Genomic DNA, 13,023 nt, shown 5'->3' with positions numbered 1-13,023 from the left:
TTCAATAACTGACGGAACGGTATATATTCCCACTGACTGCAGACAGGGAGTTGTTGCGATGTCTAGACCATGTCTCACATCAGAACTAAAGCAGCAACGCCACTGCACCTTTCTGGAAGCTTCTACCAAAAACAAGGCTGGATCGATAGACACAATCGAAGTAATTGACATTATCCTGCTCTCTCGTCAACACGCGGCAGAGTTCACAGTGTATCATAACGATCCCTTGAACAGTTCAGTTCACACTCGTTGCTTCGTTGATCTGAATGACGAGCTGAGAGTGACTCCTTTTCCCCTTTCAACAGATGTCCACAATTCTTCTACTGAGGCCTAAGTGTAGTGATATTCGCACTAGTCTCTGCACGTTACAGATTCAGAACCTAGATCAACAGATACAACCACAGCAATGGGTTGTGATGTCCTGCTCAGATTGTTTTTCAGCAAGGGAAAATTTTTACAAAAAAGGTGGATAAGCTATTGAAATAATCTTAGATTCCAAATATAAAGAACGGTTTATAATTACATTGTTCAAATATAACTTCTTAATATCAGCCTTGTAACACACATTTTTTCCAATCAATGACGGTTTTTTTTATAATAAGAGATGAGGAGAAGAAAAGTAGTAATAATGATCAGGTCTGGTACACATTCAATAGGCACCTACTGACTGGATCCCATACACATACACACATCGATTAAAAGTCGCTGTCAAAACGTCTGTTAACGTTTTTGCTTCTTACAATAATACCTTTTGTGCCTTGTGTATTTATGACTACTCATCAACCTCCTATGAGGGAACTACTACAAAACAACTTCGACTTTAAAAAGAAAATGTTTTTCGAATCGATCAAACCATTTGCAACATAAAGTTTTAAAATAGACTTTTGTTATATCTACAAGCTATCCTACTAATCATGTATTAGTAGATATACTAGAAGTTTTTGACCAATATGTGGTATCTGTAGTTTGCCTTATTCTGTCCAGGTTTTATTTACAACCCTAAATATCAGTCAACAAAAATAAATAACTTGGTACCAATCCCGTTATTGATGCTTATGGTACCCCGCAATTAAGAAGCTGAAAATTAAAATAAAACGAGCGTATCTCATCGTGATTATCGAGCTTTGATTTAACATAACACTCGGGTTTGATTCTCAGTATAATTTGTAAGCATCAACATTGATAAAGGGGATTTTTTTAATTTTATTGTTTGGGGTAGACATATGGTACTTATTCAGCTAGGAGTATTATTAAAATCCCAATAAATACCGAGAATCATGCCAGAAGCATACAAGAGACATATGTATTTCCCGTTTCACCCGTTTTATTTTTTTTGGGGACATCTTATACATGTTCTAGGTATGTTTTATAAAGCATGTGATACTTGAGGTATTTTCAGGGCCGATCCTAGGGTATTTGCCGCCCGGGTGCAAGAGCTAATTTTGCCGCCCCTTCTGCAGTGATTTTTATAAAAAGTGTTTTAAAAAATGCTCTTACCAAAGTACAACGTTTAGAAAAAGGGTGTAATAAAAAATCATATTGAATTAAATTCCAAACACACATATATTAATCAATATATCAATATTATCTATACATAAAAGCATATATTATTTACTTATATAGGTATTTCTATATTAATATGTAATTACATTAATATGAACACCTAAAGAAAATATATTTTACTTACATACTAATTTAAATAAATTTAAAAAAAGTAATTAGAACCCTGGTTTAAATGCTAACATTTATTTTTCTTGCTTTTTTATATGCAAATTTCCTAATTAGGTCAGTAACATCTAAATTAGTAACATGTCTTCATCAATACTTATTATTGATAAATTTTATAGTCTTGATTGGCTCATTGTGGATCTCAAGTAGTTTTTTATTAATTTTAGTTTAAGAAATTAGCGTTCCCCATGAGCTACAGTGACTGGCATTGTTAAAAATATTCTTAAAGATATGAATAAATTTGGAAATATGCCTTTCAAATCGTTAGCAACCAGATATATTAATATTTCTTTGGCCGAGAAAATATTTCTATGATTAATGTAAATTGATAATATGTCGATTTCATTATGGAGGTCCAACCCATTTATGTCCATATTTTTTGTTTCAGGGTCAGTTAATTTAGCTTCTAAATTCTTACAATAGGTCATTTCGGGTTTGGAAAATGCTTTCAAATTGTTTAAAAAACCAAATAATTCAATATGTTTTTGTAAATCGTGAAATCTCTCATCCAATTTTGAGGTTGAAATATCGAGAATATTTTAAAAAAAAAATCCTATAAAAATTTATTTCTGGAGATTGGATTGGCTCATCCTTGTGTTCATAATCAAAAAACGTTTTTTTCTTCCTTGGTCTTATTGAGTGAATGGCTGGAAAGGAAATTTCGGCGTCTACTTCTTCCGCAATTTTCTTAGATTCATTTATCATGTCTAAAAACCCGTTTTCCGATCTCATTTGTGTCAAAAATAATTTGATTTCTTTTAGCATCTATACAGCTTCTGGTAAAATAACATTAGACTTTTGCAGTATTTTGCTTACTATATTAATTTTTGCCAAAATGTTGTACCAAATAACTAACGAACAAATAAATATAAATGATTTTATTTTATTTATTAGGGACATTGCAATATTCTTTGTTTCATTATCTCTGCTTTCATCATTAAAAAGCGTAAACAGAGCATCATACACTTTTTTTAACTCAAATCTAAGAGTTTTTATTGCCTCAATACGGCTTTCCCAGCGGGTATCCGATAAGGGCTTTAGTGTTAGCCTGGGCAGCTCTTTTAAGAGAGCATTCCATCTGTAAGTTGAGGCCGAAAAAAAGACATATATTTCCTGAATAATGCTAAAAAAATTAGTTACTTCTAGAGAGCTTTTTGCTGCATCATTAACTACTAAATTTAAACTATGGGCGGCACAGGGTACAAAAAAGGCTCTAGGATTAATATTAAATTTTTTTTTGTAGGCCATTGTGCTTGCCTTTCATGTTTGCTCCGTTGTCATAGGCCTGACCTCTCATATCGGCAATATCAATATCCAGTTCTTTTAAATAATTTAATAAAAAATCTGTTAACCCCTGACCAGTAGTGTTTGTAACTTTACAAAATCCTAAAAAATGTTCTCGAATTTCTATACTTTTAGAACAATCATCAATAAAAACGAATCTAACAATAATGGTAATTTGTTCTTGGTGACTAACGTCAGGTCTACAGTCAAGAATGATTGAGAAATATTTGCATAATTTTAAACATACAACAATACATTTTTTTACTTTTTCCCCTATTAAAAAAATCAATTCATTTTGTATTTTATCTCCCAAATAATGCGGCATTTTGTTCCCATCTTTTTGGACTCTATCAATATGTTCGGCCATTACAGAATCAAATTTTGCAATCGTCTCAATTAATTTCAGAAAATTACCGTTACCCTTATTAAATAGTTTTTGACTATTACCCCTAAAAGCTAAATTTTGTCTAGCTTAAAACTGGATAACAGATATTATTCTCTTTAAAATCGAAGTCCATCTTTTTTTTATATTTAAAATAAATTTTGATTGATAGAGCCCACAGTTAAACCTTTTTCTATTGATTTTTTTAATTCAAGCCATTTCTTAACACTTTCAAAATGCCCCTTACTGGTTTCGTGTCTTTCTAAAGTCCGAGATAAATGTCGCCAGTCACTATAGCCATTCCCCTCATTAAAACTATTATCAGAAACTTTAAATAATTTACAAGGAAAACAGTACACTGAATCTTTAGATTTTGAGTAAATAAGCCAGGTTCTAGGAACTTTTTCATTGTTAGTTAATTTTTTTTCAAAGTAAGCAGTGCTAAAACATCTATTTAAATTATTAATGGGATAATTATTATTTTTAATTTGAACAGGTCCTATTCCTAAAATCAATAATCTAATATTATCTTCAATGTTCTCAGTTTACATATTTGCTGGCGTATTCGTCGAGTGATTATCTTGTTTCAGTTCATCTCCTGATGGTTGTTAATCTCCATCATTTGGTTGTTCTACATCGGCATCGGCTTCAGTTGACGTCAAAGGTTGAACATCCGGCCTTTGGCTTGTTGAAGGTTGAGGTTGTGCCGGTTGTGGGTTCGTTGATGACCTTTTTTAACGAACCTGCTAACCGCCTGTCATCTTCCTCCTTTTCTAGCTTCCTTTTTCGGTATTGGAAACCAGAAAGCCTCTTTCGACCATCAGCCATCTAAATCAACAAATATTTTTTTTAGAATTGGCACAAAAATCAGACATTTTTCATTAATATTAATTTCACAAGACTTTTTTGAATGAAAAATTGCTTAAGGCATGAAGTTCTAAATATTTGGAAGATATTAATAAAATATTTTAAACTTACCGTTAACAACACAAACACAATTTTTATATAAAATGTATTAAAAATAAACACTAAGCGACAAGTCGCTTTAAAACTCGCAAATTAAAATAAATTAAAAACAAAAGGGTGGGATATCTAAACATTACACCCCCGCTTATTTCTGCAGCTCCAAAATACATATTATTTATTACTCAAAAGTATTGAAATTCCGCAAGAAATAAATTTCGAGGAATTAATTGGTGGTACTTTACGCGGCTCTTTTAATTACGCCGCCCTTATAACATCATCACCGCCCTGGCTGAACCCACCATAATTGCGGTGCTATTGTTTTTATTACCTGGTCCTGGTACCTATTTATTTATCTATATAGATTATTATTATTATAGCAACGATTCGGGGAACAATGCTCGGTTTCAGTAAACATTGTATTCTGTTGGCGCCTTAAGTTATAAGTTTTAAATTTTATAAATTTTTGTTATTCATAATTTTTTTTTCATAACTTGGCGCTTCTTTATTTTATTTTTCGGATAATTTGCCGCCCCAAATGAGCGCCGCCCGGGTGCGGCTCACCCCTTGCACCCCCGGCACGGCTCGGCCCTGTGTCGGGAAGCAACATCCAAGGACTGATTGGGACTAAGGAGATGATAAAAAGATAAGGGATATAAAAACACTAAATGACCGTGTGAAGGAACTGGAAGACACAGTCATAAGTGTTACGAAAATAACTGTCCAGAAGTCACCAGTAACTTATACAGGCGACCTAGTGAAACAGTTAATCATTGGATTAATTGAACACCACAATATTTTCAAATATATACAGATCAGAATCCGATTAGGACCTCTTGGTTGTCACTTGCAAACCTTGTGCTTAACCAGAAACTCCTTCTCTATAGCAACGCATTATTGACAGTTCTCCCATGATATGATGTTATGACAGCATCGGCAGCATTTACTTGTAAAAATATCCGCTTGAATCGCCTTTTTTTCATAGTGCGGCACAAAAACACTAAATAGAGACCTTTTTCCTTTTTCAACCAAAAACTAAAAGAAAAAACACAGAATTTCGCAAATGCCGAATGTAAACACAAAGCCGTTTGACAAGAAAACATTTCGCAAGATGACATCAGCTTTTGCTTGTGATGTTGCCATTCCAAATTTTTTAGAAGCGGTTTTAGAAATAAGAAAATTCATATTTTTTTTTCGTTTGAATATATTATTTTTGCGCTTTTTATTTTTAATCCAAAACCCAACACAAATAACATTAATAATATAATATTAACATACCATATATTAACACATATAATAATACAACATTATTATATGTGTTAATATATAGGTAGCTGACAATTTACTCTTTTGAAAATATGTGTAAACTTGACTTGATGAATATGTTTGTAAACAAAACACCCCCTTGCCTCTGAGCACATGTTGAACTCAAAAAAAGTTGTTGTTTACTGATTCTAGTTTTTCAATAGTCTAAGGTCGTGGTAAAGCTTTTATAAAATGGTTACCAAGAACAGTGTTGACCGGCTCCAAGCAAAACTAATTCATTTGGTAGAACTAAATTAATAAGTTTTTTTTTTATTGAACTGCATCTTTAATAGTCTTCGAAATAGTATCCTTACGCCCATATTCGACTTGGATATCTTCTATGGAACTGTATAGGTCTTCATTAAACTCTTGCTTAAGCAAAGGAAAGAAGAAGTCTGACGCTACCATATCTGGACTTATAAGGACAATATGTTAACCTTGTATTTCTGCTGTACTGGTATAGTAGGGCGATTATCGTGGTAAAGCTTTTAAGAATCGCCTTCCAAGAACACTGTTGACCGGCTTCTTGAAGCGTAGGATCACAAAGTTTTAGAACTGTAAAATCTTTAATAGTCTTTTTTGAAATAGCACTCTTGTGCATCGACAAAACTAGTATAAATTGATTTATACTTCGCGTAGCCTTCTAAAATCATAGTTTCTATAAAGCTGTATTGGTTTTCCTTAAGCTATTGCTTGACCAACGAACAAAGAAGAACTCCAGCAGCACCAGAAACTCTCAGGCGATTTGTCGTGATGAATAAAGAAGACTGTTGGTCAACTGATAACAGCATTCCAGTAAGGATCTTTAATCATTCCAAGGATTTCCGTTATGGTTTTCTCGATTTTGACGCCGCTGTATCTCCATGGATTATATTGCGACAATACTTCTTAAACTTTTTATAGACGTCCTTACTTTCCGCATTTCCGCAAGAAACTGGAAAAAGTATCGGTGTCATTCATGCTGCAGAAATTCAATCCGACTACTGTCTGATCCTACAGTGTATTTATGATAACAAATATCATGAATGCACGGTTACATAATGAATTAAATTATAAAATACGCGAGACTGATCTAGGAGATACTAAATCAATAAAAGGCCTTGAAATAACACTGGATACTGAGCTAAAATAGCGTAATACTAAAGCGTCAAGAATCGTGGGCATCATTCAAAACTTTTTTTTTCTAATACTGTATTTAAATTTAAAGTTGCGAGTAAATCCATCAAATCAAGCAAAAGAGAATTAAGTCAAAATGGCATTCTTGAAATGCTACAGAATATACCATTCCCAAGGGAAATATATATTCTTAAATAAAGAGGTTATACCATTCCTAGCCCATTAACCTGCCTGATGGTCGTCGTGGTTAAATGCCTTGGAAAAATGTGGATAAAAAATATCAATCTGAGAACCTCTTAACAAGCTATTAAAAATAAGATTAACATCTGAAACCAGGCTTGGATCAGCAGACCAGATCATCATATTTTTTTTGCAAAGTTTCACTGTGAGTATTTTAAATTTAAAAAAAAAGATATTAGAACAAACAACTTTTCTGCAGTGAGTTCTAACTTAACTCCATTATTTCCCTTAGTACTTGGAAACCTCTCTTTTTTGCTTAGTACATTATTCTAATTAAAAATCATACGGAGGTGTCACATTAAGGGATAGAACCCAAAATATTTACCTCAACAAAAAAGAAATTAAAATAAAATAAACTGTAAAAGGTCAATTTAGATAACGATCTGTCAGGGTGTAGCGAGAAAAGTTATCCGAACAAGAAAGTAAAAAACACGTTTTCGTCGAAATTTATTTGAGATAAATTAGGCGTTGGGCCCATTTACCGACTGGTAATGGCCCTGGTAGCTATCGCAACACTTTTTCTTTACTCTCCTTCTAAACCTTTTTTTTTTCATTCTTATATTCGATCCAATGTAAATCTTCGTATGGTAATTGAGGCTGCGTCTCCCGATATATTTTGTTTAGTTTGCTACGTTCCAAAATTAAAAATTAATTAGTATTGAATCCTATAAATATCTTCATGCAAAATTTATTACTGCAAACCAGAGTTCAAATCCTGCGCCAAATCCCTAGATCTTGAAAGTACCGTATCTGGTTTGGATCTGTGTGGAGTATTGGATAAATAGTTAAGTTGTTAGAAAAGAGAATAAGATATAATCCTAATGACAAGCAAACCATGTATTCATTCAATGAATTCGGACAATAAAATTCTTAAGGTATGTCCTTTCGTAGAAGGGTCTTATATGAGTAATAGATTCTCTCATGATTTTAGCAATATATGAAATCATTTCTCGAGTCCGACGACCAGGAATATGCATCTTTGAATATGCAACACTAACAAATGGAGTTCGAGATTACCATCAGAACGCATAAAGCTTTCGATTTACAAATCACGGTAAATTTTTTAAATACCTAGACAAAGATAACATCGACCTAGTAGCTTTTTTGGCATGGCTCAGTGCAGGCCAGTTATATCCAGAATCAAGAAACAGAGAGCTTTCTGACAGGTATTCAGGACCGAGTCGTAACATAGCTTTACTATGAGAAACATTGCTTGAAAATAGATTAGAGAATAATATTGAACATATCATTGCAGGTTGCCAAAGCCTTGCCAGTAGCGCTTATTTAGGCTGGCAAAACCAAGTGTAGCAAAGATCATTTAACAACAGATGGCCACAATTAAGCAGGTATCGTTAAATAAGAGTCCACCATATTATAAATATCAACGTAGAGAAGTATTAGAATTAGACCTAGCAATTCCCTATTGGAAGAGACTAATAACAACCTAGGATCAGGAGTTTGGAATATTAATTGACATCGTACTGCCCATTGACTCATAATATCAGGAAAGAGCACTTTGCAGTAGAACTGAAAAGAATGTGTGGAACCTAACAATAGTCACTATAGAACCAGATATCGTGGCTAAAGGAGTAATTTCTAAAAAATCTACAACGAGAAGAAAAGACTACCAAAAAAGATCGCGCGATATGCATGTTGCAGCATGTTATTGTTCTACAGACCTGCCATGTCGTGTAGAACTTTCTGAACTAATGAAAGAAACTGATGCATTGTTTTTTCAGCTGTTCAAAAAGAAAAATAAAATACCAACAAACTGTGAGCGGGAACGCGATAATAAATCAAGAAATTGAATTGCCCAGTAATCTGAAACTTCCGAGCCATCAGAGTGCAAGAACTAGATTCGTTATGGTATTATATAAATGATTCCAGATTATGTCCAAAATACGAGCAAAGCAAGCATTTTATTATATATACAGAACGTATTACTATCAGTTGCAATGAAAAAGATTCCTACTGTGGCTCTTGGTAACTTTTGGTCCAGTCCATGATTGGTGTTTCATCAGCAAATAATGGATATCGAGATTTTCATCTAGAAGTAGATAATTTATGTCATTTTAAAATAATATAGGACAAGATCCTTGTGGTACCACACATTTATTATTTGGCTGCTTTTTATGCTGAAGTTGTCAAGTCCATTTTTTAACAGGATGCTATATTCGACACAATCAAAAGCTTTGTTTAAATTACATAACAAAATAGAAATGTATAGCACGTTATGAAACCCTTGGAGCATATCTGATACTTTATGAATAATGATTAGAGTAGTATTGTTTGGTTAATGTCAACAATTTTCTTGTGTGCAATTTATTCAAAACAATAATAACACAGACGAAAGTTCTGGAACGTACTCTTTAGGCAATAAATCCTGAGGTCCCAATTTATACAGAGTGTCCAAATTAACAAAAACAACTCAATTCTTGGCGTGTTCGAGTCGATAATTAATGTAAATTCGGTAAAAGATATGCTGATGAGGCGTGATCGACTCGGGGTCGTTAAGATTGCACCCATCATCGGGAATTCGGTAATTTGTTACGGAATTTATCGGGTTCGAGAAAACCAATTAGATTTTTGTTGGTTCTGACCAATTTAATTGGGAATTCTTAATTAATCCAGTAACTTACTCAACAACTGATTATTACCCGTATTTCCACTTAAGAATGGGCTCCTTAATTCTTTTGGAGCAATTTTTATTGGCTTTCCTAAATATCTATATCTATATGTAGGATTTACCATCTAATTCACGTAATAAATTATCAGCTCGTCTGTTATATATTGGTTACAGACAAGGTTTTAGAGAGGTAAAAAGAAGAAAAAAAACAATCTTTTATCTCACATATAGCTACTCCTCAATTTCACAGACCATATTGGGCTCACTCTGCAATACAATTCGATGAAGGACATCTTTTCATCATCCCAAGTAATGTAAGATCATCAGCCAACATCAACAGACAGGACTTTTTTGGAAGTTTCCAGGCCACTGTTATCTACTGACTTCTGAACTGGCTAAATATTCACACCTTCAAAATTCAAGAAACTAACCTTTACACAAAAAAAAATAAAATAATTGGTAAAAAGTGTCGTAAATACGTACTTCTTAAGTAGAAAGTAGAAACTCCATTCGGACCATAGGAGAATGAGCTTGACTACGCAGATATTTTAGAAAACATTCAGACAATGACACAAAAAATTCTACATTTTTTGTAATGCTCGTACGTTATTGTTATAAGGAGCGATGAAATCGCACCCAAGTCAGTTCTCTTAGAAGCATAACGTCAGTTGTAAATATGTAGTAGTTAAAACGTAATTAAAAGACACACTTGGATCGACGTGTCCAAACAATTTTCAATTTTATGGAAGATTATCAAAGGACTTGGAGAATTCAACAGTCAGAAGAGAGGAAAACTATGATGTCTCATGCTGATAGCCATATTACAGGATTTCATGCAAGATGAAAAATGGATTGACTTGCTAAACTTCGATGGAGGTATGCAAGCCATAAAACGTTCAATCTTGTCAAACATATTCAAAGATCTTGCGCAGGTCAAGAATATGTACAAGCTCCAAAAAGAAAAACTACGTAATCTCACATGAGTTATGTCATATGGAGTTACTAGATCTGACATTTCTTCCGAAAAGTAAGGAATTTTTACTTCTTGTGAAATACAGTCGAAGGCTTTGGAGAGATCTAAAATATAAATAAAAATAAGCTCCTCAAGTTTCTTTAATTAAGAATGGTTCCCGTAAATATCAATTTAATTACGCAAAAATATTTTTAGTTGCAAGTCATTGTTAAAGCTCCCTATGGCAAAGGTAATAAATTTATTATTCATTATATTTTTTGTTAACACATTTTTTCAATTGCTTGTGAGCTAGTCAAGGCATCCAGTTAATAATTCATATATTTTTTAATTGAATAAAAAGACTTATATCATGCAATGGCGGTCTCATAGAGAGGTCTCATCTCTCATGTCGCTATCATACCATACAAGAAATTCATAGATGTTTTACATAGCTTCAGTTTCAATGTAACGTTTGCATAACGTGAGTTACCATGTGTAGTTAACGAAAAAGCTGATTTTTCCTTAGGTAAAAGAAACATGTAGATTGAGGCATATGTCATTTATATGAAAAATTGTTGTAAACTTTAAAGCTTTCATGCTGTGGGCCACATTACAAGATCTTATTGCAATATAGTGAAATTATAGAATAATTAAGTTGCTAAACTTGGTTTGAGGTATGCAAATCAGAGAATTTCCAATTTTCAAAAGTATAGAATTCTTACTGATTGTAAAACATAGTCAAAGGCTTTAGAGAGATCAAGAATTAAGATAAGAATGGGCTCAGTGTTACAGCTCCGTACAAAGAAGGCAATTTATGATTCATCTTATTCAATTTCATTCTTTTGTCAATAAATTTATTTAATAATTTAATAGACTCGTCAACGCAGTCACTCAAGAATTCATTTAAGTATTTAAGTGCATGAGAAGAGTTGTATCATCTGCAGAGAGATAGCGCCAATCTTACAAACATCAGACGACATCCTATAGTCTCTGACAACAACTGAAAAGATAAAAAAGATTTGAATAATCTTGCCCATCATATACACATTTTTTTTGTAAAAAATGAGACTTCATTGGGTCTATAGGTGAAAAAGCGTGGCAAGGCAAATATTTCAGAAAACAACGTAGACAATAAGAACATTTTTCGATTTTTGCAATACTGGTACGCTATTGTAATCATGGACTAAGAATTTATCCTCTGAATATATGACTGGCATTATATTGTTTTCATAAACCAGTTTGTTGGGTTAGAAGCATACAGTCAGTTGCAATGTGTAGTGGACCAAAAAGTAAACTAACGAAAGGGGAAGACTTCAATTGAGAAAGACTAAGCAATTTTAAGTTCTTGGGAAACATAGTGAAAGGCATTGGAGAGGTCAAAAGTAAGTCTCAAAGAGAAAAACTTTAATGATCTTAGGCTGATAGATATACTAAAGGATTCTTGCAAGATGATGTAATGAACTCACTTGCTAAACTTCGATTGAGGTTTCCAATTTTGTGAAAGACAGACAAAGGCCTTAAGGAGATCAAGAATACGAGTAAAACATGTGAAAACTTCAAGAGAAAAATTCCGTATTCTTACAGGTCATATAGAGCTGGGAACATTTCTTAAATCTCTTGAGTTCATCAACGAGTTACATAGCCATCTTTATTTGACGTTATTGACGTTTTTGACGACTCGCCAGATCAAGTTTTGAATTTTTAAATTTCTGTGATGAATTAATTAGTTTGTAAAAACATGTGGTGTATTGGATTATATTGTGATGGAATACACGGGAAAACCTACCAACCTGGTTCAACTGAAACCATCTGAAATAAAATTTTACTTATAAACACATTTCTCATTCGTGATTTTGTTATCATCTCCAGCGGCACACAAACATTTTATTTTATGACATTTAAGGAAAGTGCAATTTTCCTTAGTCCAATACGAACAAATAAATACCAAAATGAAAACGTAGTAGGTACAGATTTTATCACCTTAATTTACCGGCCTTTAACTCAATAATTCACTTTCACTTATGACAGCGACTCGTATATATGAAATAATTAACTGGACATTAAATCGTTTACCACAATATATACACGCACCTGTCAATCTGTTCCTCCTGATAGGTACAACCACCTGTCATTTAAAAAAAAATGTTCAATACATTTTTTTATGACAACAATATTAAAAGTATGTACCAGCTTGCATAATAAATAGGATTCATTTTTTATTGATTTGAGTTAATTATTGTATCGGCATAAGCTGCTGTTAATGGTTTTTATATTAAATTGGCTCATTTTCGGCAGATGTTAAATACGTTCTTAAAAATCATGGTTAAGTTATTAAATTATTATGCAAAAAATATATAAGTATTATTACAAGAAGAATTTTCAAGTCAATTTAGCCCTTTTGTATTAATGTAAAACAAAAGGACAGAA

Source organism: Anthonomus grandis, chromosome 7 (assembly GCF_022605725.1).
Source record: "Anthonomus grandis grandis chromosome 7, icAntGran1.3, whole genome shotgun sequence".
Lineage (NCBI taxonomy): Eukaryota > Metazoa > Arthropoda > Insecta > Coleoptera > Curculionidae > Anthonomus > Anthonomus grandis.
The sequence above is the reverse complement of the archived record's forward strand: the minus strand, read 5'-3'. Positions refer to the sequence as shown.